General features: G+C 38.5%; 1 long non-coding RNA gene and 1 pseudogene across 5 annotated transcripts; both read left to right on the top strand.

Moving 5' to 3' along the window:
• Positions 1–793: 793 nt before the first annotated feature.
• On the top strand, positions 794–7,220 carry LOC109238465 (annotated as a pseudogene).
• Positions 7,221–14,734: 7,514 nt separating this feature from the next.
• On the top strand, positions 14,735–21,841 carry LOC109238472. Of its 5 annotated transcripts, none has more exons than XR_002069749.1 (5): positions 14,735–15,132; positions 17,911–17,979; positions 18,162–18,338; positions 19,135–21,476; positions 21,552–21,841. It is a non-coding gene; the product is annotated as an uncharacterized LOC109238472 (long non-coding RNA). The 5 variants fall into 5 exon arrangements; XR_002069748.1 differs by having other exon boundaries at positions 19,135–19,166; positions 20,653–21,841; XR_002069750.1 differs by having other exon boundaries at positions 18,162–18,263; positions 19,135–19,166; positions 20,653–21,841.
• Positions 21,842–23,311: the final 1,470 nt, after the last annotated feature.

Here is a 23,311-nt window from a genome sequence, read left to right on the forward strand (position 1 = left end):
CACCGAATATACCAAAGTAGAGTTCCCAATGTTTAATGTGGAGGACTTGAGAACATGGCTATATAAGGTGGAGCAGTTTTTCTCAGAGGAAGAGGTCACTATTCAACAGAGGATGAAGCTAGTTTCTCTATATTTTGAAGGAGATGCACTTCAGTGGCACCTAGGGTATATGAGGAGTAGAGGGTCATTGCCTCTTCCAGCTTGGGAAGAATACATATGGGCTCTATGTGATACCTTTGGGGCAGAGTATTCTGACCTTATGACAAAGTTAGTAAATGTAAAGCATACTAGGACAGTAAAGGAGTATCAGAAGGCCTTCATTAGTGTGATGACAAGGCTCAATCTCTCAATGGAGCATGCTATTATCATATTCCTAAATAACCTCAGGCCTAAGCTTAGCAGTGCAGTAAGAGTGGGGAACCCAACCACCTTGCCCCAGGCTTACTACCTGCCAGACCGCAGGAGTCTAACTTTGCTACCCAAAGCAAAGCCATCAGAACTACTGGTCTAGGAATCACTCAGAATAGGGGAACAATGGGGGTACAACCCTAATACCATGCACAAAGGAGGAGTCAGCAACTTCAGAAAACCTCCTATTGCAAGGATGGACAACAGTAGAAGGAGAAGATTGACTTCAACATAGATGGATGAAAAGAGAGCCAATGGAATCTATTTTTTCTGTGATGAAAAGTATGTTCCGGGAAATAGGTGTAAGGCTAAGAGACAGTTGTTTTCATTAGAATTGGAGGAGAAGGAAGAACACGAGATTGAATAAGTAGAGGGTGATGAAGTAATGGAAGTGGAAGAGGAAGAACCACTTAAAGAAACTATGGAAAAATATGCCATTTCATTACAAGCTTTAAATGGAACCATGGGGTATAAAACTTTGAGACTCAAAGGTTTCACTGAAAAGAAGCCTTCAGAAGTCTTTATTGACTGTGGATCAACCCACAACTTTATTGATAAAGAAACAGCTAAGAGATTGGGTTGTGTGATCAGTAAAACTAAGTCACAACTAGTCCAAGTAGCAGATGGTAGAGAAATCCCAACTGATAGAATGTGTAAGGGGTTCAAGTGGTTCATGCAAGGAGCCATGTTTCAGGATGACTTCCTGATATTTCCTATAGGGAAAAGTGATGTGGTGCTAGGAATTTAGTGGTAATGTCCATTGGAGGATATTAGGTTTAACTTCAGGAAATTGATTATGGAGTTTGAATATCAAGGAAAACTATTGACTTTATAGGGCATTCAACAAAAGTTCAAAACAATTGATGCTAAATTCTTGAGTAAGATGACAGTGGAAACATCACAGTTCTTTTTGGTCAAGGTGAGGTGTGCAGAAGCTGAACCGATAGGAACACCTGAACATGAGTAGAAGTATGACTCTGGCCCAGTTGTAGGGCTGTTGGAAGAATATGAGAAGATCTTTGGTGAACCAAAGCAAGTACCCTTCTAGAGGTGTCTTTGATCACCACATCCCTGTAATAGAAGGAAGCATTCCAGTGAACTCTAGACCTTATAGGTACTCACCAGTTCAAAAAGATGTCATTGAAAAGCTGGTTCAAGAAATGATGAATCAGGGACTAATTCAATACGATTCGAGCCCCTATGCCTCTCCAGTGGTATTGCTTAGAAAGAAGGATGGTTCATGGAGGTTGTGTGTGGATTAAAAGATAAATTTTCCATTCCTGTGAAGGAGAGTTACTTGATGAGTTGGGTGGGTCTCAAGTCTATTCCAAAATAGACTTGAGAGTTGGATATCATCAGATAAGAATGGCTTCGGTAGACATACCCAAGACGTCCTTTAAGACACACTCTGGGCATTATGATTACCTAGTTATGCCATTTGGCTTAACTAATGCACCCTCCAGTTTTCAAGGATTAATGAACCGCATATTTCAAGAGTATCTCAGAAGGTTCGTTCTAGTGTTTTTGATGACATTTTGGTGTATATCAAAACATTAGAAGATCATGTGCACCATCTGAGAACTACATTTAACCTACTAGTGCAAAACCAATTACTAGCAAAGAGAAGCAAGTGTGTGTTTGCTGCAGCTAGGGTAGAGTATTTGGGACATTATATCTCAGCAGAAGGAGTGGCAACAGACCTTAAGAAGATAGAAGCAGTGCAAAAGTGGCCTGAACCTACTTCTGTGAAGCACTTGCGGGGATTTCTAGACTTGGCGTGATACTATAGATGATTTATTAATGGGCATGGTGTGATGAGCAAACCCCTCACTGATTTGCTAAAAAAAGATGGTTTCATGTGGAATGAAAAAGCAAGAAAAGCTTTTGATAGACTCAAAGAGACACTAACTTCAGCACCAGTGCTGATCCTTCCAGACTTCTCCTTACCCTTTGTAGTGGAGACCGATGCCTGCAACCTGGGCATAGGTGTTGTTCTAATGCAGGAGGGGAAACCCATAGCATTCCTTAGCAAGGGTCTCTCAACGCAACACCAATTCTTATCAGTTTATGACAAGGAACTACTAGCATTGGTCATGGATGTGGGCAAATGGTCTTAATACTTAACTGGTAGGACATTTATTGTTAAAACAGACTAGAAGGCCCTCAAATTCTTACTTGAACAGAAGTTACACACTGGATCCCAACTTAAATTGATAACAAAGCTTATACAATATGACTTCAGCATTGAATATAAAAAGGGAGAGGAAAACAAGGCTGCTAATGTCTTATATAGATTACCCTTAGTAGAGTTGGCTGCTATGACCTTATCCACAATTAAGATAGACCTGCTTAAGCTGATTATACAAAGTTGGGATTGGACCCTGAACTACAAGAAATGATTAGAACTCTGGAGGCAAAGGAGATGGAGATTAAGGGCTACACTTATGTACATGAGTAATTGAGAAGGCAAGGGAAACTGGTGATAGGGCCTGATATGCAGAAAGACATCATGCAACTCTGGCATGATCTCCAATTGGAGGACATTCAGGGATTATTCACACTTACAGGAAGATAGCTGCCCTATTCTACTGGAAGGGTTTGAAAGATGATGTTCAACAAAATGTCAAAGCTTGTGATATCTGCTAGAGGCACAAATATGATAACTCACCATACCCAGGCCTTTTGCAGCCTTTAAGAATACTAGTTGTAGCTCGGGGAAGTATAAGTATGGACTTTATAGAAGGTTTACCAAAGTCAAAAGAGAAAACTATAATTTGGATTGTGGTAGATAGACTAACTAAGTATGCTCACTTTGTAGGTCTATGCCATCCATATTCAGATCATGATTGCAAAATTGTTCATGGATCACATCTATAAGCTTCACGGAATGCCCGAGGATATAGTGAGTGACATGGATCCAATTTTCACTAGTAAGGTGTGGCAAGAGATATTTTCTATGTTGGGAGTGACTTTTAACACTTCAACTGACTATCACCCCCAAACAGATGGCAGACAGAAGTGATTAATAGGTGTTTGGAGACTTACTTAAGATGTTTTTGGTCAGACTCTCAGACTGATTGGTTCCTCTACTTGGCTGCGGCAGAATGGTGGTACAACACTACCTTTCACACCTCTATTCAAACAATCATATATGGGGCACTCTATGGTTAACCAACACCTATTCACTTACCATATGTAGCAGGAGAGTCATCCATTGAAGAAATTGACAGAAGCTTACTCACCAGAGAATTCAAGTTCCAGCTACTGAGGTATCACATTGTAAGGGCACAACAAAGGATGGTGGAACATGCCAATAAGCATAGATCAGATAGAGTCTTTCAGTAAGGTGACTTGGTCTACCTAAAGGTCCAACCATACAGGAAAGTGACCATGTCAGGTCATCATTTCACCAAACTTTCAGCCAAATACTATGGACCATACCAGATTCTACAGAAGATAGGTTCTGTAGCATACAAACTATCCTTACCTACTCAGCTCTTACTATACCCTACATTCCATGTATCACAGCTTAAACCTTGTCACAAGTTACCCGCGGTCATCTCTCACCCACCTGTGATTGAACTTTCCAGCCCTTGTTGCCCTCAACCATTCACGATTCTTGATAGGAGGATAGTGCAAAAAGGAAATAAAGCATTTTCTCAAGTTTTAGTTCAGTGGGAGAAGTTAGCAGCTGATCAGGCTACTTGGGAAGATTATAAAGCCTTGAAGATCAGATTTCCTTCTTTTCTTCCTTGAGGACAAGGAAGAACTTAACAGGGGAGGACTGATGTGAATTGAAGCTTAAGAGGAATTGTTGGTAGTTATATTAGTTATTATTAATGAATAAGTATTTAGTTTAAGGGTTTTGAAGTTAGGTCCCTTGAGAGTTGATATATACACTTGGCTATTTTCCCAATACCCCCTAAGTTATCTTATTTTGCCTACACGTGAGTTAAGTGTGAAAGTACAAGAGGGGTGAATTATTTATTTTTAAACTTAATATCTAACAGTTGACTAGTTTTACGATTAGTCGACTGGATGTAAGAACTTGATACTAGAAAAGGCAGAAATTAAGATGCAGAATTTAAATGCAGTAGTTAAAGACACCAGAGTTTTTATACTGGTTCGATGTGAATCATAGTCCAGTCCACTTGGGTTGCAAGGGAGTTCTTTTTCGTGAATGAGTTTCTTCAAAAGTACAGATAAGGGTGTGATCTACACCGATCGCTTAGAGCCTACTTCACTCGTTTCTTTTTGATACAATGACTCACCAGTGTTGTTCTCTCTTTCTTCTCTAACTTGTTACACAACAGATCTAGTAGAGCTACAATATTTGTTTGTAGTAGAATAAAGATAGGGTATTTGGTTTGATCAAAGTATATTTGTCTAAGGCTTGATGCTGAGTATAAATACTTTGGTGAAGGCCGTTTGCTGAAGAGATTTGACAACCCAAGAGATTTGATCCTTGGAAAGAGATTGATTCTTTCCAAGAATAAGGTTATTTGCCGTTGCTCTTCCTTGATGAGAGGGCATTGATTGCTTTCCTTCTGCAGATCTTGATGACGCAAATTTACTCCTTGACTGTTGGTCCTTCCAAAAATAGCAGCTTGATTAATCATCTTACAGGATCTTCGATGCTTCTTTTCCGCTTCAATCTTCCGGATTAAATGCAATGGACTTGATTGATTCCTTAAGTTTAGGCTTGATTGATTCCTTCCATCGTAGTTGTCCATTGATTTCGTGATTTTGTTGGTCTCGGATTGCTTCCATAAGTTTCCTGATTGATTGCTTCCATCTCGTAGTAACTTCTTGATTCCTTGATCTTGTCTAATTGATTCCTTCAATCTTTGAATTGCTATCCATAATTTCCTGCACAGATATCTTATTTGCATCATTAAAACCCGATCTAACAAAGTGGTATACATAGGTCTTGTAAAGAACATTCCAGATTATGAATGAAAAATACTTTTCTTTTGCCCTAGATTATCTCTTAGCAGTAGCTTCTATTTTCTCTCTAACTCTAAGCTTGCATCATCTTCCGACCTAGAACCCTATGAGGGCATGGAATTCGAATCTGAGCAGGCTGCTCGAATTTTCTACAATTCCTATGCACGCAAAGTCGGGTTTGGGACTCGGGTCAGTGCTTATCGACGTTCAAGTCGCGATAATACTATTAGTAGCCGCCAATTGGTGTGCTCCAAAGAGGGCTTTAACCCTAGGCCTGATGAACAACACAAACCCAGGCGCCAACGAATTGTCTCTAGGGTCAGTTGTAAGGCTCACTTGACTGTCAAAAAACAGGCTTCTGGCAAATGGGCTATTACTAAATTCGTCAAAGACCATAATCATGAGCTTGTACCCCCTGATCAAGTTCACTTGCTTCGATCACATAGGCATGTCTCTGGTCCTGCCCGCAGCTTGATTGATACCCCAAGCTGCTGGTTTGGGCGCTACTCGCGTTATGTCTGTCTTAATTAAGCAATCTGGTGGCATTAATAATGTTGGTTTCACTAAATCTGATTGCCAGAATTATATGAACCAAACCAGGCAGAGGACTCTAGGTACTGGTGCTCACTATATCCTTGAGTATTTGAAGCAGAAGCAGGCTGAGGATCCCGGTTTCTTTTATGTTGTTCAAGGTGGTCCATCGGGGAACATTTTTTGGGCCGACTCAACCTCCAGAATGAATTATTCTTATTTTGGAGATACTGTTACATTTGATACCACTTATAGAACTCAGCGATTCCCGGGTGCCTTTTGCCCCATTTATAGGAGTAAACCATCACTGTCAACCAATTTTATTTGGCTGTGCCCTGCTTCTCAATGAATCAGAGTCATCATTTATTTGGTTATTCCAAAATTGGCTTGCTGCAATGTCTGGTCGCCATCATGTTTCTATAACTACTGACCACGATAGGATCATCAGGTCAGCAATTGCAGACGTATTTCCAGGCGCTCGTCACCGCTTTTGCAAATCCAATATTTTTAGACAAGTACAGGAGAGGCTCGCGCATTCACTCCAGTCATTTCCCATTTTTGAAGCAGAATTCCAGAAATGTGTCAATTCGACTGAGACAATTGAGGAGTTTGAATTGTGCTGGGAGTCCCTTCTTGGAAGATACAATCTCAAGGATGACGAATGGCTTCACTCGATGTATGATGCTCGACAACACTGGGTTCCAATTTACCTTCGAGATAAATTCTTTGGGAGACATCTATTGCTAAAACTAGTGACAGTAAAAACTCATTCTTCGATGGATATATAGATGCATCAACTAACATTCATATTCTAATGACTCAGTATGAAAAAGCTACTGCCAGTAGGCATGAGAAGGAGGTAAAGGCGGAGAATGATACCATAAATATTGCTCCTATTTTGAAGACCCCATCTCCAATGGAAGTACAAGTAGCTAATCTTTATACAAGGGAAATATTTTTTTATGTTTCAACAAGAATTAATGGAGACTCTGGCTTATCCTGCAACTGTAATTAATGATACAGGACCAGATGGATCATAAAGTTCATTATGTCCAATATAATGTCTTTAAGAAGAAAGCTAGTTGTAGTGCCAAATGTTTGACTTTTCAGGTATTATATGGAAGCACATTTTAGTTGTTTTTAATAATTTTTCGAGGCTTCCATCTCATTATGTATTGAAACGTTGGACAAGAAAAGCCAAGAGCAATGTTGTATTGGATGAAGACGATCTTGGATTGCCAAGTAGTCATAATGAGTCCTTCGCTGCTCGCTTTGAAAAGTTAAGCCTAGAAGCAACTAAATATGTTAAAGGAGTGGATTCGAAAAATGTGTAACAAGTTGCTATGGATGCTCTACGTGAAGCTTCCAAGAAGGTTGCAACTGCTATGTGCAGTACTCCACCACCATCGCAGAGTCTAGACATGAACAAAGGCGAAGGAATTCAACTTGAATGGAAATCAAGCTGACTGTGGTGGTTCCTTCTTGTTGGTAATTTCTTTCTCTTTAAACTCTTTCAGATCCACCAAAATTTAGTGGGATATTTTTTCTGCTGGTGATATCATGCATACTGTCTTCGCCGCAAGTTCTTATTCATTTTTTCCTCATTCTGTGCGATTTTTATCGTAGATAACCCAATTTTTTATGGATCTGCATTATTTCTCTGATGATAATTAGGCCACATCTTCCATCTTATATATTTTTTTAGTTGACTACTGCTTGAGGTGTCATCCTTCTATTCCTACTTAGAAACGAAAAGCATCGTTGTTAGTGGATCCTCTTTGTTAATTCTGCTTCTATGGGCAAAAGCTCAAATATGTGTAGGGCTAGGCAAAACTTTATTTTTATAAAATCTTAATAATAGGGCAGGGCAAATTCCAACTTAATAACCGGGTCATGTTATTTTTTGTTCCTTTTCCCCAATTCCTACTTTGAATATACGCATTGTAATGTGTTTCATGTATAGGTTGACGTGTTGTAGAGTTCACCTTTCCTATTGTTTTTCACTAATCATTAAAAAATATTTTCTTTCTAATAATCTCCTAGATAGAAGTTAAATAAGTGGGGTTTATAATTAAAATTTGTTCCGGATAAAATGACTAGGATGAACTCTTGAAATGCCAAAATCGTTGATGTCCTCCAAATTGAAAGGAAATTTATCGTTATTTTGATTGTATTCCAATACAAATTATTTTATTAATTTGATTTGTAATCTCCAATATAGATTTCATCAAAATGTGCATCGCTTTACTCATGAATGTTTTGGCTAGCGTTTGGCCATAGATCTCAAATTTATTGAAAAATCTAATTTGGGTGAAGTTTGGTTTGAAGATGAAAATGTGTTTGGACGTACATTTTCAAAATATTTCCCAACTTTATTTTGGCAAAATATGTATATAATTCCCAAGTTTTGGAATTTTGGCCCAAAATCAGCAATTGGGGTGATTTTGGGATTTGGGGTTTTGCCAAAATGTTGGCAAAATTTATGGCCAAACATGAGTTTTGAAAATAAATCCCAAATATATTTTGGAAAAACTCGTGGCCAAATGGGGCCTTAATTTTTCCACTCTCACCTTGTTTCAAATATATCATAATAAAGATATGACAAAACTTTCTTTTGATTTCCTTTTGCTCTAATAATCCCATATTTTCTGTAAAATCGTATGTTTAGATTGTATACGGTCAAAATCATTTACCTCCAATTTATGGGGTCGAGAGTCCGTCCTGGGCCCGACTCCGGGCGAGGTCGAGTTCGAGACCAGCTGACCAGACTTGAGCTCGAAGAAAAAGTGCAATGCCCGGCGGTGGCAGTTCGAGGAATACCAAGGCCAAGTATGTTCGAACCCTGAAATTATATTGTTATGGATTTGTACTAGATTGAGCTAGATTCATGCCACGTCCCTAAAGTCATGGCGCAAATCTCAGAATAGGGTTGTACGATTTCGTACTAGGCGGTTAGACGGCTGTACCAAGAATATTCCTTACTGTAAATAGAAATATTCCTTATTTAAGGTTCCCATATTATATAAAGGGGACCCTAATCATTTGTAAGATCACCTTATCATTGAGCAACGAGTATACTCTCTACCTTTTCGCCTACTGTTCATCATCATTGTGTTTTAGCTCTACTGTTCTTACTTTATTTTTCTTACTTAATTTTTCTTATTGCTCTAAGCCCACCTCGAGGTCACTAATCTCGAGGTCACCTCTGTCAAGTAACACTGGTTTGATTCACTTGTCTCTTTCATTTGTACTTCATATTTCTTGATTATTAATTGGCATTGAACTAAATCACATATCTTTAAAACTACAAATCAAATTTAATTGTTACTCGTATTTTTTAGGTAAATAGTTTGGCGCCCACCGTGGGGATAAAGATAATAGTGATTATTTCTTTACTGATTCTCGTTACACGCGTTGCTTTTACACTTTTTCTTGTCAAGATTTTTTGATTCTCAGGCTGAAACATGTCTAGATCACAAAACGCACACATTCATGACAACAAAGGTCTTGGAGAAAATAGTAACGTAGTAGTCGGTGTAGCACCGATAAACCTAGGGAAAGTGCCAAATGTGGAACCTGTTGATGTTAGTTCGCACATCTCTTTGAATGCAGATCTAGGCGCGGACCTCGAAGGAAATATACACAGGGAAGTCTGATCCGGTGATGAAAGAACACAGGGAATAGGAGATGGGGGAGTAAGCCTCCAAGTGATATTCGAGATGCTGCAAGCTCAGCAAATCGCCATCGCTCAACTTCAGAGTTAGAATAGAACTCCAAACACAGTCGAACCAGTAAACACTCGGCGTGCTGAACCAGCTATAAAAAGGCCCGATGAAAGTGGCTTGGGGACTGACCCGACGATTATGAGAATGCTCGAGGAACTAACCAAGAGGATCGAATCCGGAGAAAAGAAAATTGAAGACAATGATAAGAAGGTGGAAACTTATAACTCCCGGGTGGACCAGATACATGGGGCACCTCCCATTTTGAAAAGTCTAGACGCCAAAAAGTTCATATAAAAATCATTCCCCGCGAGTGTGGCTCCGATGCCCATTCCCAAGAAGTTTCACATGCCCGATATACCTAAATATAACGGGACAACCGACCCTAGCGAGCATATTACCTCATACACTTGTGGGATCAAAGGCAATGACTTGAATGACGATGAAATCGAGTCAGTTTTGTTGAAATATTTTTGGGAAACACTATCAAAGGTAACCATGACTTAGTATCATAACTTAGCTCCTAATTCTATTGATTCATTTGCTATATTAGCATATGCCTTCGTGAAAGCGCATGCCGGGGCCATAAAGGTGGCCACGAGAAAATCGGACGTCTTCAAAATAAAGAAAAGGAACGACGAGATGATAAGGGAGTTCGTATCTAGGTTCCAGATGGAGCAAATGGAGTTACCACCGGTCTCGGATGATTGGATAGTACAAGCTTTCATGCAGGGTTTGAATGAAAGGAGCTCGATTGCATCTCAATAATTAAAGCAAAACTTGATCGAATATCCAGCTGTGACATGGTCGGATGTGCACAATCATTACCAATCAAAAATCAAAGTCGAGGACGACCAGTTAGGAGCCCCTTCAGGTTCAGTTCATCCTAACAGATTCGCAGCCAAGCCCCCGAGGGACACAGACTGGGAATCAAGATCCAATAAAGAACGGTATCAGCCATACGCCGATCGAAGAAACAGCGATCCGAGCCATAACACTCCTCGAAGCAATTAGAGAAACGGTCGAGGCCAAAGTTCTCGGGGACTTATGAGTAAAAGTGGGTTCGATAAGAAAACCGACCCCGCCGAGGCTCCCCAACTATCACAGTACAACTTCAGCATAAATGCATCAGGGATTGTCTCAGCTATTGGGAGAATAAAAGACACCCAGTGGCCCAGGCCAATACAGACCGATCCTTCTCAAAGGAACTCGAACTTGATGTGCAAGTATCATGGCACACATGGTCATAGAACAGAAGATTGCAGGCAGTTAAGGGAAGAAGTGGCTCGGTTGTTCAATGAGGGCTACCTTTGAGAATTTCTAAGTGATCGAGCTAAGAATCACTTCGGGGAAAAGGATGCAGGGAAAACTGAGCAAGAAGAAGCATGTAATCCATATAATCATTGGTGGGGTCGATGTCCCTCAACGACATGTGTTCAAGCGCACCAAAGTATCAATCACCAGAGAAAAACGGACTCGGAGCTATGTGCCTGAGGACGTCTTATCATTCTATGACAAGGAAGCAAAAGGCATATCTCAGCCTCACAACGACGCCCTGGTAATCTCCATCCTTTTGAATAAAATTCAAGTTAAACGTGTTTTAGTGGATCCAGGTAGCTCAGCAAACATAATCATATCAAGGGTCGTGGAACAACTCGGCCTATGAGATCAGATTGTACCTGCATCCCGGGTCCTGAATGGCTTCAATATAGCAAGCGAAACAACAAAAGGGAGAGATTATCTTACTAGTGAACGTACCCGGGACCATACAAGACACTAGATTCCATATCATCGAGGGTGACATGAGGTATATGCACTTCTCGGGAGACCATGGATACACAACATGAGGGCGGTGCCTTCAACTCTTCACCAGATAATGAAATTCCCAATTGAGGAGGGAGTAAAAACAGTCAACGGAGAGCAACATGCTGCAAAAGAGATGTTCGCAATCGAGGAAGTGGTGTCGATACCAGAACCTTTGACCTCGAAGAAATCGAGTGCCAAAAGCAAACATGCGGCCAAATAGCTATCACCGCCTCCAGCCAAGATGGAGTTGGAGCAACAAGCAATCGAAGACGAAGATGAGGATTACCTTACTCCTCGAGCCTTTGTCGCAACCAAATCTACTATCGAGGAGTTAGAGCAGGTCATTTTTATGCCCAAGAGAAAGATATGAAAGGGATTCCATCGGAAATCACCACACATCGGTTAAGCACCGGTCCCAAGCCCAAACCGGTGAAATAAAAAAAGGAGGCCTCAGTCCGAGGTAAAACATGCTTTCATAAAAGACGAGGTAACAAAACTTCTTAAAATAGGATCTGTTCGGGAGGTAAAGTACCCCGAGTAGTTAGCCAACGTAGTTGTAGTTATTAAAAAGGAAACAAACTTAGAATGTGCATATATTATAAGGACTTGAACAAAGCATGTCCAACAGATTTTTTCCCCTTGCCAAGCATCAATCGAATGATCGATGCCACGACTGGCCACGAGACCCTAACTTTTCTCGATGCCTACTCCAGGTACAATCAGATTCAGATGAACCAAGAGGATCGGGAAAAGACTTCGTTTATTACTAAATTTGGAACTTATTGTTACAACGTAATGCCCTTCGGGCTAGAAAAATGCAGGAGCTACATACCAACGCCTAGTTAACAAAATGTTCGAAGAACAAATAGGCAAAATAATGGAAGTTTATAATGATGATATGTTGGTCAAGTCCTTGTGCGTAGAGGACCATTTAGTTCATTTGCAGGAAACACTTGTAATCTTGAGGAAATTTAACATGAAGCTTAACTCAGAGAAATGTGCCTTCGGATTTGGCTCGGGTAAGTCCCTTGGCTTCATGGTGTCAAATCGGGGTATCGAAATCAACCCCAATAAGGTCAAGGCTATCGAGGATATCACGATCGTGGATAGTATGTAAGTCGTGCAAACAGGGAAAAAATCTGCCTTGGGTCGATTCATTTCGAGGTCATTGGATCGGAGTCATCGGTTCTTCTCTTTGCTCAAAAAGAAAAAGGACTTCGCATGGACCCGGGAATGTCAGCAAGCCTTAGAAGAGATAAAGCGATGTCTGTCAATCCCGCTTTTGCTTCAAACCCCAAAAGCAGATGAAAAAAGAGAAGCAACACTTGTTCGAATGGTCGCGCAAAAACAAAGGATCGAAAGATATTACAATAGAAGGACCAACCTCCGACATTTCGGAGTCGGGGACTTAGTTCTACGAAAGGCCACCCTTAATACTCGAGTCCCGAATGAAGGAAAACCAAGCCCGAACTGGGAAGGGCCGTATTGAGTCCTCAAAATTGTTGATAAAGGATCTTATAAACTCAGCACGATAAAAGGGGAACAACTGCCAAACTACTCAAACGATACTAGTGCTGAGGTATGTTTTTATCCTTTTGACCATTTGGGTTTAAAACTATCTCATTACAGATTTCCTATCAAAACTATCGAAGGCATACGGTCTCGAAGGCATCATCATTTACACGAAGACCTTAGGTCTTAAAGCATGCGTTGCACTCCTTTTCTGTTAGACCGGATTTTGTCCCAAATGGGTTTTACCGGCAAGGTTTTTAACGAGACAACAACTACGTGCTACCTAAGAAGAACTCAATAGTATCCAAGGCTTCTTTTCAATCAACCTCGAATACTGGGGGACATCACCCTCGGAGGTTATATTTTAAGGAAAATACTTCACACCTAAGAGGGCCTCGATAGGAAAACTTTGTAATGGGCCAAACGGTCAGATGAACCGTGCCGATATAGAATAGTCGAGCCCCAACGGCAAAACATGTACACATGTATCAATTATTTGAAGAAGCAAAAAAAAGCTTAGCAGGCCAAAGCTTGCCCTGCCTGCCCTAGCCCAACTGCCAACCCTAGAGTACTATCAAATCTAATGGTACGTAAGTTGAAGCATATCAGATCGATTATCTTTCCTATTTTACTTAGATCGTGTGCTATAAATCTGTAATGTTACTAAATTGTACACTCTTACTTCTACAAATTAGTTACCCCGTTGAGAAATTAAAGAGGTCAAAATTATAATTATGATTCTTTGTACCCCCCAACCCCTCACCCCCGCAAAAAAAAAAAAAAGGAAAATAAGAAGGGGACATTGCTATTTTAAATATCTGTGCTTCAATTCTAGGCTTGTACCTTCCATAATAGCTGAACAACTGGAGTACTTGATTTCACTAGTTCATTATTATTGGCTCTACATTCTTTTCTTCTATTAGGGTAGTCAAGTTTTGTTGTTGCTATACACAAACATTGACCTGTCAAATCTCTTAGCTCCTCATAAGGTGCTTTTCATAAGTCATCTGCTTGGTCTGTATTCTTTTATCTTTTGTGTTATTTATTTATTATCTGTTCAGTTGTTTTTTTTCTTAGAAAGATCCAAAGCTGCAACTAAGGGATGTTTGTGAGCATGTTATTTGCTCAACGCAAAACTACTCCTAAAATGGTTCAAAATAGTGTTTAATTTTGTAGAATTTTAGGAACTTTTCTCTATTTTTTTATTGAGTTTGTTTTGCATTTATTTGCATTTGTTACACATATTCATGACTGCTTTAAAACATAAAATCGCCAAATGTTTGTTTTATTTTTCACTCTTTGAATTTTAGGTTTTATTGTGTTATTAGCTTTTAATTGTATATAGTTGCATCTTTAAATATAAAAATCACAAAAAATGTAGAAAATAATACATTAGTCCTTTTGTACATTTTAGCCCCTTTATGTTTAATTGATTAGTTCATCTTTTTAATTGGTAGTGTTTAATTAATTAATAAACTAATCAGTAGTTAAAACAAATAATTAATTTGGTTTTACAAAATTAGTAAAAATTAGAATAGCAAATTATTTGTTTAGTTTTGAAAATTAGAATGGGAAAGGAGGCTGCTCATGTTATGACCAAATTGGGCCACAAATAGAGCGGCCCAATGGCCTTAAGATCCGTCCCCGCCCAGGCCAACTCCAAATACCCGATCCAGCCCCGCTAATATCCAAAACGACGCCGTTTGGGAGTCAAACGATCTCAACCGTTCTTCTTCCTTGATCAAACGGACGAGAACTCCACTCCCCTATTAAATAAAACTGTCCGAAATTAGTCAAACCCTAACCCCCCATTTCCTCTTCTCGTCTCTCTCACCGTCCACCTCAGCCGCCGCCGTAAATCGCCCATGGCGGCGGCCCGTCACCAAATCTACTCAATGTACGACTCTACACTACCCTCTTCTTCCTCATTCCTAATCTTTTAACCTTTGCCTTTGAAACTCACTAGAAATCGTCCAATAGTATATCTAAAATTCAAAAAAAAAAAACCCTAATCTGTTTTTTATTGATTCCTTCTCAAAGACAACTCGTTCTGACTCGAAACCTACGTTGATCGATTGCTATTGTCAAGATCAATCGATTGATGTTGGTTTTGGTTCATTCCGAGATCACTGGAATCCGGTCAAGTCGCCGTTGACCGGCCGGAAGCTTAATGTTCCTATGTCCTAGAAGCCGTTTGTCTTAATAGGTAATCCCTTTCTTCTCTTCTTCTTTCTTTTCTTTTAATTGTTTAAATTTCGGATTGATAATTGAGTTTCAACTTTGATCACATATTAAAATCGGTTAATTAACAGATTTTTTTTGTTTAAGCTTAATTGAAAGTATGTTTAGTCAGTTTTTGATTGCATTTTGTTAAATCCCTTTATTGCTTTAAGATACAGATTGTTGCATTTTTGTTCTGGTTTCTCGTATGGGCTTCTTTGAAGTCAGGCCTGCTTTGTCTTGGGCCATATGGCCAGGTTCACTTAGCCCAGGCCCAATCGGGTGTTTTGTTTCTAGAAAGGAATAGAAAGGGCTGTTTGGCAAATAGAAGATTAACAGGGGTCGGATATTAAGGTACCGTTAGAGGTACAAAAAAGAGAGGGAGTAAAGAGAAAGAAAATAACTGAAAAGAATCTCTGAAATTCTATATAACAGTACACTCCCTCACACATTCTAGACACATTCACCCTCACCTTCATTCACTCACTCTTACAAACGAACATCTCACTCTAAAAGGAGCTGAAAACAAGTTCTGAAATTCAAAAATGAGATTTCAGATCTGAAATACAAAAATCTCAAAACAAAATAGAAGAATAAAAAACAGAGAGAGTTGTTTGAAGCTGTTTCTGCTTTGATATTACTCTTCCCTGGGTTTCTGAGTTCTGTGCTGCTCAAAGGCTATTGATTCTGTTGTCACATGCATAGCTGAACCTCGTATTCTTCTCATTTGCCTTCCTTTGGCGGCTCCAATGCTCTTCTAAATATTAGGTACATGTTCATGAACTCATTCTGTTTAAGTTAAGAGGAAATTGAACTTTAGATAAGTCGTGACTTCATTGCTCATTTTATATGATTCTTCTGTCAGATTTGTGCATCCTCATGCTAGCATAACAATATATGTTGATTGCTCTCATTATTTGATGAAGTATTCCATAAATGGACTAAAGAGGATTGTGACATCATATGCTCTGTTTGTTAAGTTTGTTAGTTTCCTGTAGTTGATCCCGTTATGTCATGGTCTGATTGAATTTAAATTCAGATTTAAATGCACTCATGATATTCTGTGTTGCCAAGTGATTATCATAGTAATTAAGGATGGAGAAGGACTCCTGTGATTGAGTATTTGGTTGCAGTTCATGGATCTGATTGTAAATTGGCCAGATCTGTAAGTTCAAAACATGACAAATGAGTTTCAAAGTCATTCAAGGTCGTGATAGTTCATCATATCTAAGTTGAATTTTAAATATCTCACGCTTAGATTGAGCTGTTAGTTTAGAATAATAGTGTATTTTTATGAAGAATGCATTTGTATAATTGAATCAAACACTATCATGAACATTGGATTTAGTTGATTTGATTTCTTAATGTGAATAAGGTAACAAAATGATGTTTGTCATGATCGAGATCTGTTCTTATTGTGCTTGAAAGTATGAGATTAAAGATAGCATGGCAGTTTCAGAATAATCGTTATTTCTGGAGGTGGTTGCCATAATTGTAATGGACTTCTGATCTTGTTTTGATTGGGCCTGACTTTTGGGCCTGGAGTTGCGAGGGATATGAAAATCCCAGGGTGTCGTCCAGTGATGCAGAGTTGGGCTTCTCACTTGAGTCCGTTCGCCTATCTTATTTGATCAACTCAAATTGATGCGTTAAGTTGTTGTTAGATGCCTCTTAATTGCCTTGACTAATTTCCCTTCATCACTATTTAACTGCCTTTTCTTGAAGTTGAGTAGCTTTTAAACATTACCAATATGTAAACAAGCCCAGACTTTAACAAGTTACCCTGCAGCCTTACGTATAAAGATGAGATGACTTAGAAGTTAATTAACAACTCCATTTTAGCTTAAATAATTGAACCACAATGAATTCTTCCATACTGTTTGAACTATCCAGATAATCTCAAATCGCTGGTATACTTTAGGCACGTTTTTAACTCAATCAACTATCTTGATTTATATATGTTCACGTGACATAATTGTGATTTCCAAAATTAAATCAAGGTATGTGCTCGCGCAATTTTGGGCAATACAAGCTCAAAATATTAAGTGTTATGAATTATGTACATGTACGCGTGATATAATTTTGACACACTAATAGATCCGGTACGGATCCCACACCCATACTAGTGTCGTGTCGACACGTTAGAGCAACTTAGTTTAAAACAATTTGAAATGGATGTTGTTATTTGTTGAAATTCATTTAAATTATGCTTATGGTCCTTGTTGCATCTTGTACTTTTTTGTCGGTGCTTATTTTGTATGGATTTTTGTTTAATATGGTCCTAAACTGCCATGTTAGAGCAACTTTGTTTAAAACAATTTGAAATGGATGTTGTTATTTGTTGAAATTCATTTAAATTATGCTTATGGTCCTTGTTGCATCTGGCACTTTTTTGTTGGTGCTTATTTTGTATGGATTTTGTATGGTTTTTTGTTTATTTTGTATGGATTTATGTTCATGGTTATTGATAGGGACTTAAACTATGTGATTGTTGCTCCGAAAGCGTGTTCCCTTATTATTGTTACCAAGAGAAGTATTTTCCTTTTCTTGTTATCTATTTCCTTTATAGTATTCAACTATTTTCTGTCAGTTCATCAATTAAAAGTAATTTGATGATCCAAGTAGATATGTCCACAATTTGACCGTGCTTCCAATGTTATTGTACTCTAGATTTATCATGAAGTTAAAGCTTAATTCGATGAGTAGCGCTTGTTTGGCGAAATATTTTATTCAGAATAGTAACCGGAAGTCTCCATTTGTGCAGCACCATCCCAGCCTAACTTTTATTGGTGGAGATGACATATTCATGGACCGGTACAATAGAGAATCACAGGTATATAAGTTTTCATAGGTTCATTGTTGCAACTAACAATATGTTGCTGATAGTACGCCCTTACTTTCTGTCATTGACCTTTTCCATTGGTGCTTTCTGTATTAAACAAAAAACATGTCAGTAAATTTGTTACATTTCAGAGCGGATATAAGGCACTTTTAGATTTGACTTTTACTTGACAGGTAGCTCTATTTTCAATTAGACATGGAGCAAGTGTGGATGCTGAGAACAAGGATGCATAGTGCCTGAACAAGCTTTAGATGAAGCCACCATTATTGATTCTGGTAAATCAGTGCCACCACTTGGTGTCATTAGCCAATCAATATATTCAAGCCGAACTATGTAATGATTGATGTGAGGTGTGTTCAAATTTGTGAAATTGGCTGCTTTTGATGCTTAATTCTTTAGTTACTTGGTAAATTCTTTCTGTATGTGAATTCTATGTTTTAATTGTCAAATTAAAATTGCAATCTGGTTAGTCGTAGAATGACCTTGAGATGAATGCTATGTTTTTCCTTTATGGAAAAGAGTTAAGTAGCTCTTTAGCTTCCAAGTTAAGCTTAGATTTTGGATTGGAGAATTGACTAAGCATGTGATCTCCTAAGTCATCTGCTTAAGACATGCTTTGATGGTATATTGACAAAGATGATTCTTACTTTCTTTATAGCGCGCTGGAAATTTTGTGTTTTTACTCTTCTTAATCACTTAATTTCTGATCTATAGCGTTATTTATTACTATGTTAACTATTTAGACTTATTATGGTACCTTCTCTGGCTCCCTAACTAAACTGTTGTGTTACTGGACTAATTCAGCGACCAACTCGTAACTTCCGACTTAGTTAGTGTACACCTTAATTGAATGATCAGATTATTTGGTTAAAGATGATATCTTGGATGCCAGCATAAATGGGTTGATTATGTGATTTCTGATTGTGTACACATTGGATCATCTTGGTATGAGAGAAAAAGAAAATAATATTGTAGATTATTAGATGGTAAGTAATTTTTTTATTATTTTAATTTTAGAAATTTAATGAAATTAGCTTTGGGGTCTTCTCTTCTTTAATGCCTATTTAGTTAATTGATATTTTATGATTTTGGATATTCTGTTATGAGAATTAGTGAAGTCCCTCTATATTTCGTTTATTCTGGTAGGGTCCAGCTGCGCCATTGGAGTTTTCAAGGAGGTGGGTAACAGTTCTCAGCGTCTCTTTTGTTCTTTTGTGTCGCATAACTCAAGTGATGTTTGTTCTTATATCTCACAGAATTCAAGTGAGAGTTAGCAATTTCTTCAACAATTCTAAACAGAGGAGTTGCTCTTAGAGTTAGGGAGCGAGTGGAATAAACGAGTTCACTACGCTGGATAAGAAGTATAGTATACGAAGCGATCACTTGAGCAAAGGAGTGTAATAGGCAGAAAGGACTACTAGAGCTATATGCTTTAAGAATGAGTGGAGTACCTGAAACAAGAGAGGGTAGGTAGAGCACTTTCCCCTTTTAAGATTTGCTTTCTCGATCCTCTACTATCTTACTAACGGGAAAGGTCGCAAAGACTGAAGCTGCCACACCAATATCTATCTAAGAAAGCAGTAATAGAGCACGCAACGATGAAAACAAGAGGAGCATCCAGTCGAATCAATTATATCATTTTTAGGAGCAGAAGATACTCAGTTTTTTATGTGAAATCAAGGGGCAGCAGGTTACACTCTACACTTTCCGGAAGAGAGCTCAAAGCAATAAGATGAAAGATGAGATGAGATGCTAGCCTTAGCACAGAAAATAAATCATTGAACCTTAGGCCACTACCGAGCAGCAATGGGCGATCATAACTGCCTGTACTGCCAAGATGATCCCTCCTTGAAAAGGCGGAGACAAATTGTTGCGACAAATGGAGTTTCAAAAGCCTTGTATCAATTATAACCTAATTTCGGCATAAATACTGGGCCAAGTTATTTAGCGTAGTGGGAAGGAGAAGGTAGGAATCCCCTTATAGGAACAATAATATCTTTTTTTCATTCCCAAGGTAGACTTTTAACTCGTACATTTTATGCTTCCTCATCACTGTTTGGAAGGAGTACTTGCCGAGCTGAGAAGTAAAAGCTCTCGTTACTATAATAACTCAAGTGATATTTTTTCTTATATCTCACAAAATTCAAGTGCTGTCAATTTGTTTCTCAGCTGTTCTTAGTATTTTTTGTGAAGTATGGACTTTGAGATGGAAAGTAAAGAACTAGAAATGAGTTAATAATGTCATGCTTCTTTGCTGGCAAAAGGGGCTTATAGAGGTTTGGTTAGAAATAAAAAGTGAATGCCTTTGGAAACAACTAATTATAGGAGCCATAAAAGTAGTATGTCAACACATGACCTTTACATTAACAAGTTTGTACAGTATATTATACAGAAATCTAGCAAAAGCAACTTTGAATTAAGTGAATCGAAGGTATTTACATTTTTTGTAATCATATCTCTGGTAGAAATTTTACTTTCCGGCTAAACCTTTTCCAATCATGATAATCTTTTTTCTCTTTCTATATCACTAATGACATACCATTACTATATAAATACTATGAAAGAGTATTCTTGTTAGAAACTTTAACTCATTTTCAGTTTATGGAGGGCTTTTTCATATTTGCTGAGCTTTATATGTGAAGTTAACATAAACTTCTATTTCAGAAAGCGAGCGAGGTAACTTTGTGCTGCTGCTTCTGCTCGACCTTTGTCACTATTTCCCTGACTGTCCTTTGTTTGCACATAAACGTGGACGAGGAGTCATTGTTTCCGAGAAAAATGTGAGAATGATATCTCTCGTGTAATGACTCACCGTGGGCATTCACTTATCTAACAAAATGAAATGTGAATCCATTAATTTCAAGCACATTTGTACAAAATCAAAGTGATTGTTATAATTTCAAGCACATCTCTCTCTCTCTCTCTCTCTGCAATTAATGCTCCTGTAGGTTCTTTATATATGTTTTATGGGTTGCGCTATGTGCGATTCTTTAGAACACTGCGTGTGGTGATATATACACATTCAAAGTGATTCTTAAATCATGGATTATATTATTTCTGATGTAGAGTCGAGTCCAATCCGTTTTTAAACTCCTTATATTCTTGATCTATGAGTTACCAGAGAGTGCCTTCTGATGGTTATTCCAGGTATCTATCTTATCCTTTATTTCATTCAAAGTCCATGTCAGTTATTCCGCTGGAGGAAACATGTAGGAAGAAAGTTGTTACTCACAGAATGACACTGTTGTGTCCAGTAGCTCCTTTTTCTCTTTCTCAGATGTATTTTTTGCTTATCAATGACCTAATTATTTCAGCTGCTCTTGAGCCTACACTTTGTATTTGCATTGGCACGGTTGAGCTTGATGCATGTTTTTGGCATTCAAAATGGGTTGATAATTGAGCTCTCTTGTTTAAAGTTTATAACGTATTTCAATTGAAACAGTCAAAAGGGTTGACAAGATTAGTGGTGACAGAATTGACTTGAGCAGGTTCATTACAGCTCGCTTTTATCATACTACTTTCTTGTGTAAATATACTTGGAACTCTGATTGCTTCGATGATAGGAAAGAGGACGAGTTACAAAACTCACATCTATAGTAGGTTTCGCCATGAAATGGAAGCAAATGAAAAGGAGATATGGGGATGGTTTCTGCTGCTGGAGAATGAGTATTTTTCTTCCATGCCTACACCTGGAAAGCTGATTGGCTGCCTTTTGAAAATCTGGAATAGGCTATAATATGGAATTACAATTGAACCATATTTACTGGTTTATTCTTTTTTTTTCTTTCAAATTAATTGGTTTATTTATTTTTATTTTATTTCTAATGATAGACTTGCGAAGCTATTTAAATCCCACTCCCAAGTCCCGATGTTCTTTTACAATTCATTTGGAATCCTCTAAAAATTCTCCTTAAAATGTTTTTCGAATTCAGCGTAGCGTCATTGTGTGGACAAGCTGAAGATGGACGAATGAATAATTGGAGTATGCCCAAGAAGCTTGGAAATGGGGGATTTGCATCTATGCCCATTTCTTGGGTCACCTTTTAATTTATACCCGTTTTGCACAAAAAATTGCAAGCGTACCTACTTTTCGGGTAACTTCAGACATACGGGCCTGAAGTAGCAAAAATTTATGTCTGAAGTTTGAACTTCAGAATTTTTTGATTGAAGTGTAGCTTTATCAAAGCAAAATTTCAGATATTTTTTCTGAAGTTTGGTCTGACTTGCAAAGGCAATCACGCAAACTTCTGTTTCATAGTGCAATGGCAAATTTCAGTTCAATAAAACTACACCATGTTTAGTTTTGTAATTGCTGAACTTCAGCATTCTAGGAGCTGAAGTTTGTTTTGTAATTGCTGACTTCAGCATTGTAGGAGCTGAAGTTTGTTTTGTAATTGCTGAACTTAAGCATACTGGGAGTGTTTTCTATTTGCTGAACTTCAGCATTATAGGAGCTGGAGTTTATGATTTGATTCCTTCATCATCCCATGACGACCAAATCCTGATCTATCAAGGGATTATTAAGCACGTTGTGTGAAAAAGTGACAATCATTGATCAGTCACCCCACCTTATATTTTCATCTTGCATATACATTCTTATCTTGTATATATAGTCTTTCTATTGTGAACTGGTAAATCAAGCATAACATAATTACATGTCCGTATTTTGTTCAAGTATATAATGTCCAGAATAAAGACCTTGGAAATATGTTTTTATTCATACTATTATTTCCCAAGGCAGAGTTTTGATTTTTGGTGCTATTGCTACAATAACGATATTTTTTTGATTTATAGGTTCGTTTTGTATTTGCTGTACTAAGAGAAATCATCTTCAGAATGCTTATGTTCCATGTAATGCGAGTGTCATGTGTTTGAGAGAGAAAAGAAGAAAAGGAAAAGAAGAGGAGGAAGAAATGAGCGCATAGTGTGTGCGGTGAAATCTGGGGGGCCGATTTCTCCTTGACAAAATGCTTCGGAGGGTGACCCCGGAAGCCTGGGATCTCGAGCCAGCCACTTCCCCTAGAGATCGGTCGATGCCTTGCCAAAGATAATGCCGACCGAAGTCCCGACGAACGTAGGAGTCTCCCGAGGAATGCATCCGGGATCGATCAAGTCTATTCGAGCAGCTCGGCATCGGCCCACGCGTGCGTCATAAAGCTAGCCGGTTGTCCCATCTCATTTCTTTGATCACGCAACGTATCTTGTACTGAGTTTAGGCTCCCCTTCTCTATAAAAGGGGAGCCGTTAACACCCTGTAAAGCAGAGCTCCAACTATTCTACTTAAGTGCAATAACATCCTTCTCTCTAACTCACTTGCTCTCAT

This window comes from Nicotiana attenuata, unplaced genomic scaffold, assembly GCF_001879085.1.
Source record: "Nicotiana attenuata strain UT unplaced genomic scaffold, NIATTr2, whole genome shotgun sequence".
NCBI classification, from domain to species: Eukaryota; Viridiplantae; Streptophyta; class Magnoliopsida; order Solanales; family Solanaceae; genus Nicotiana; species Nicotiana attenuata.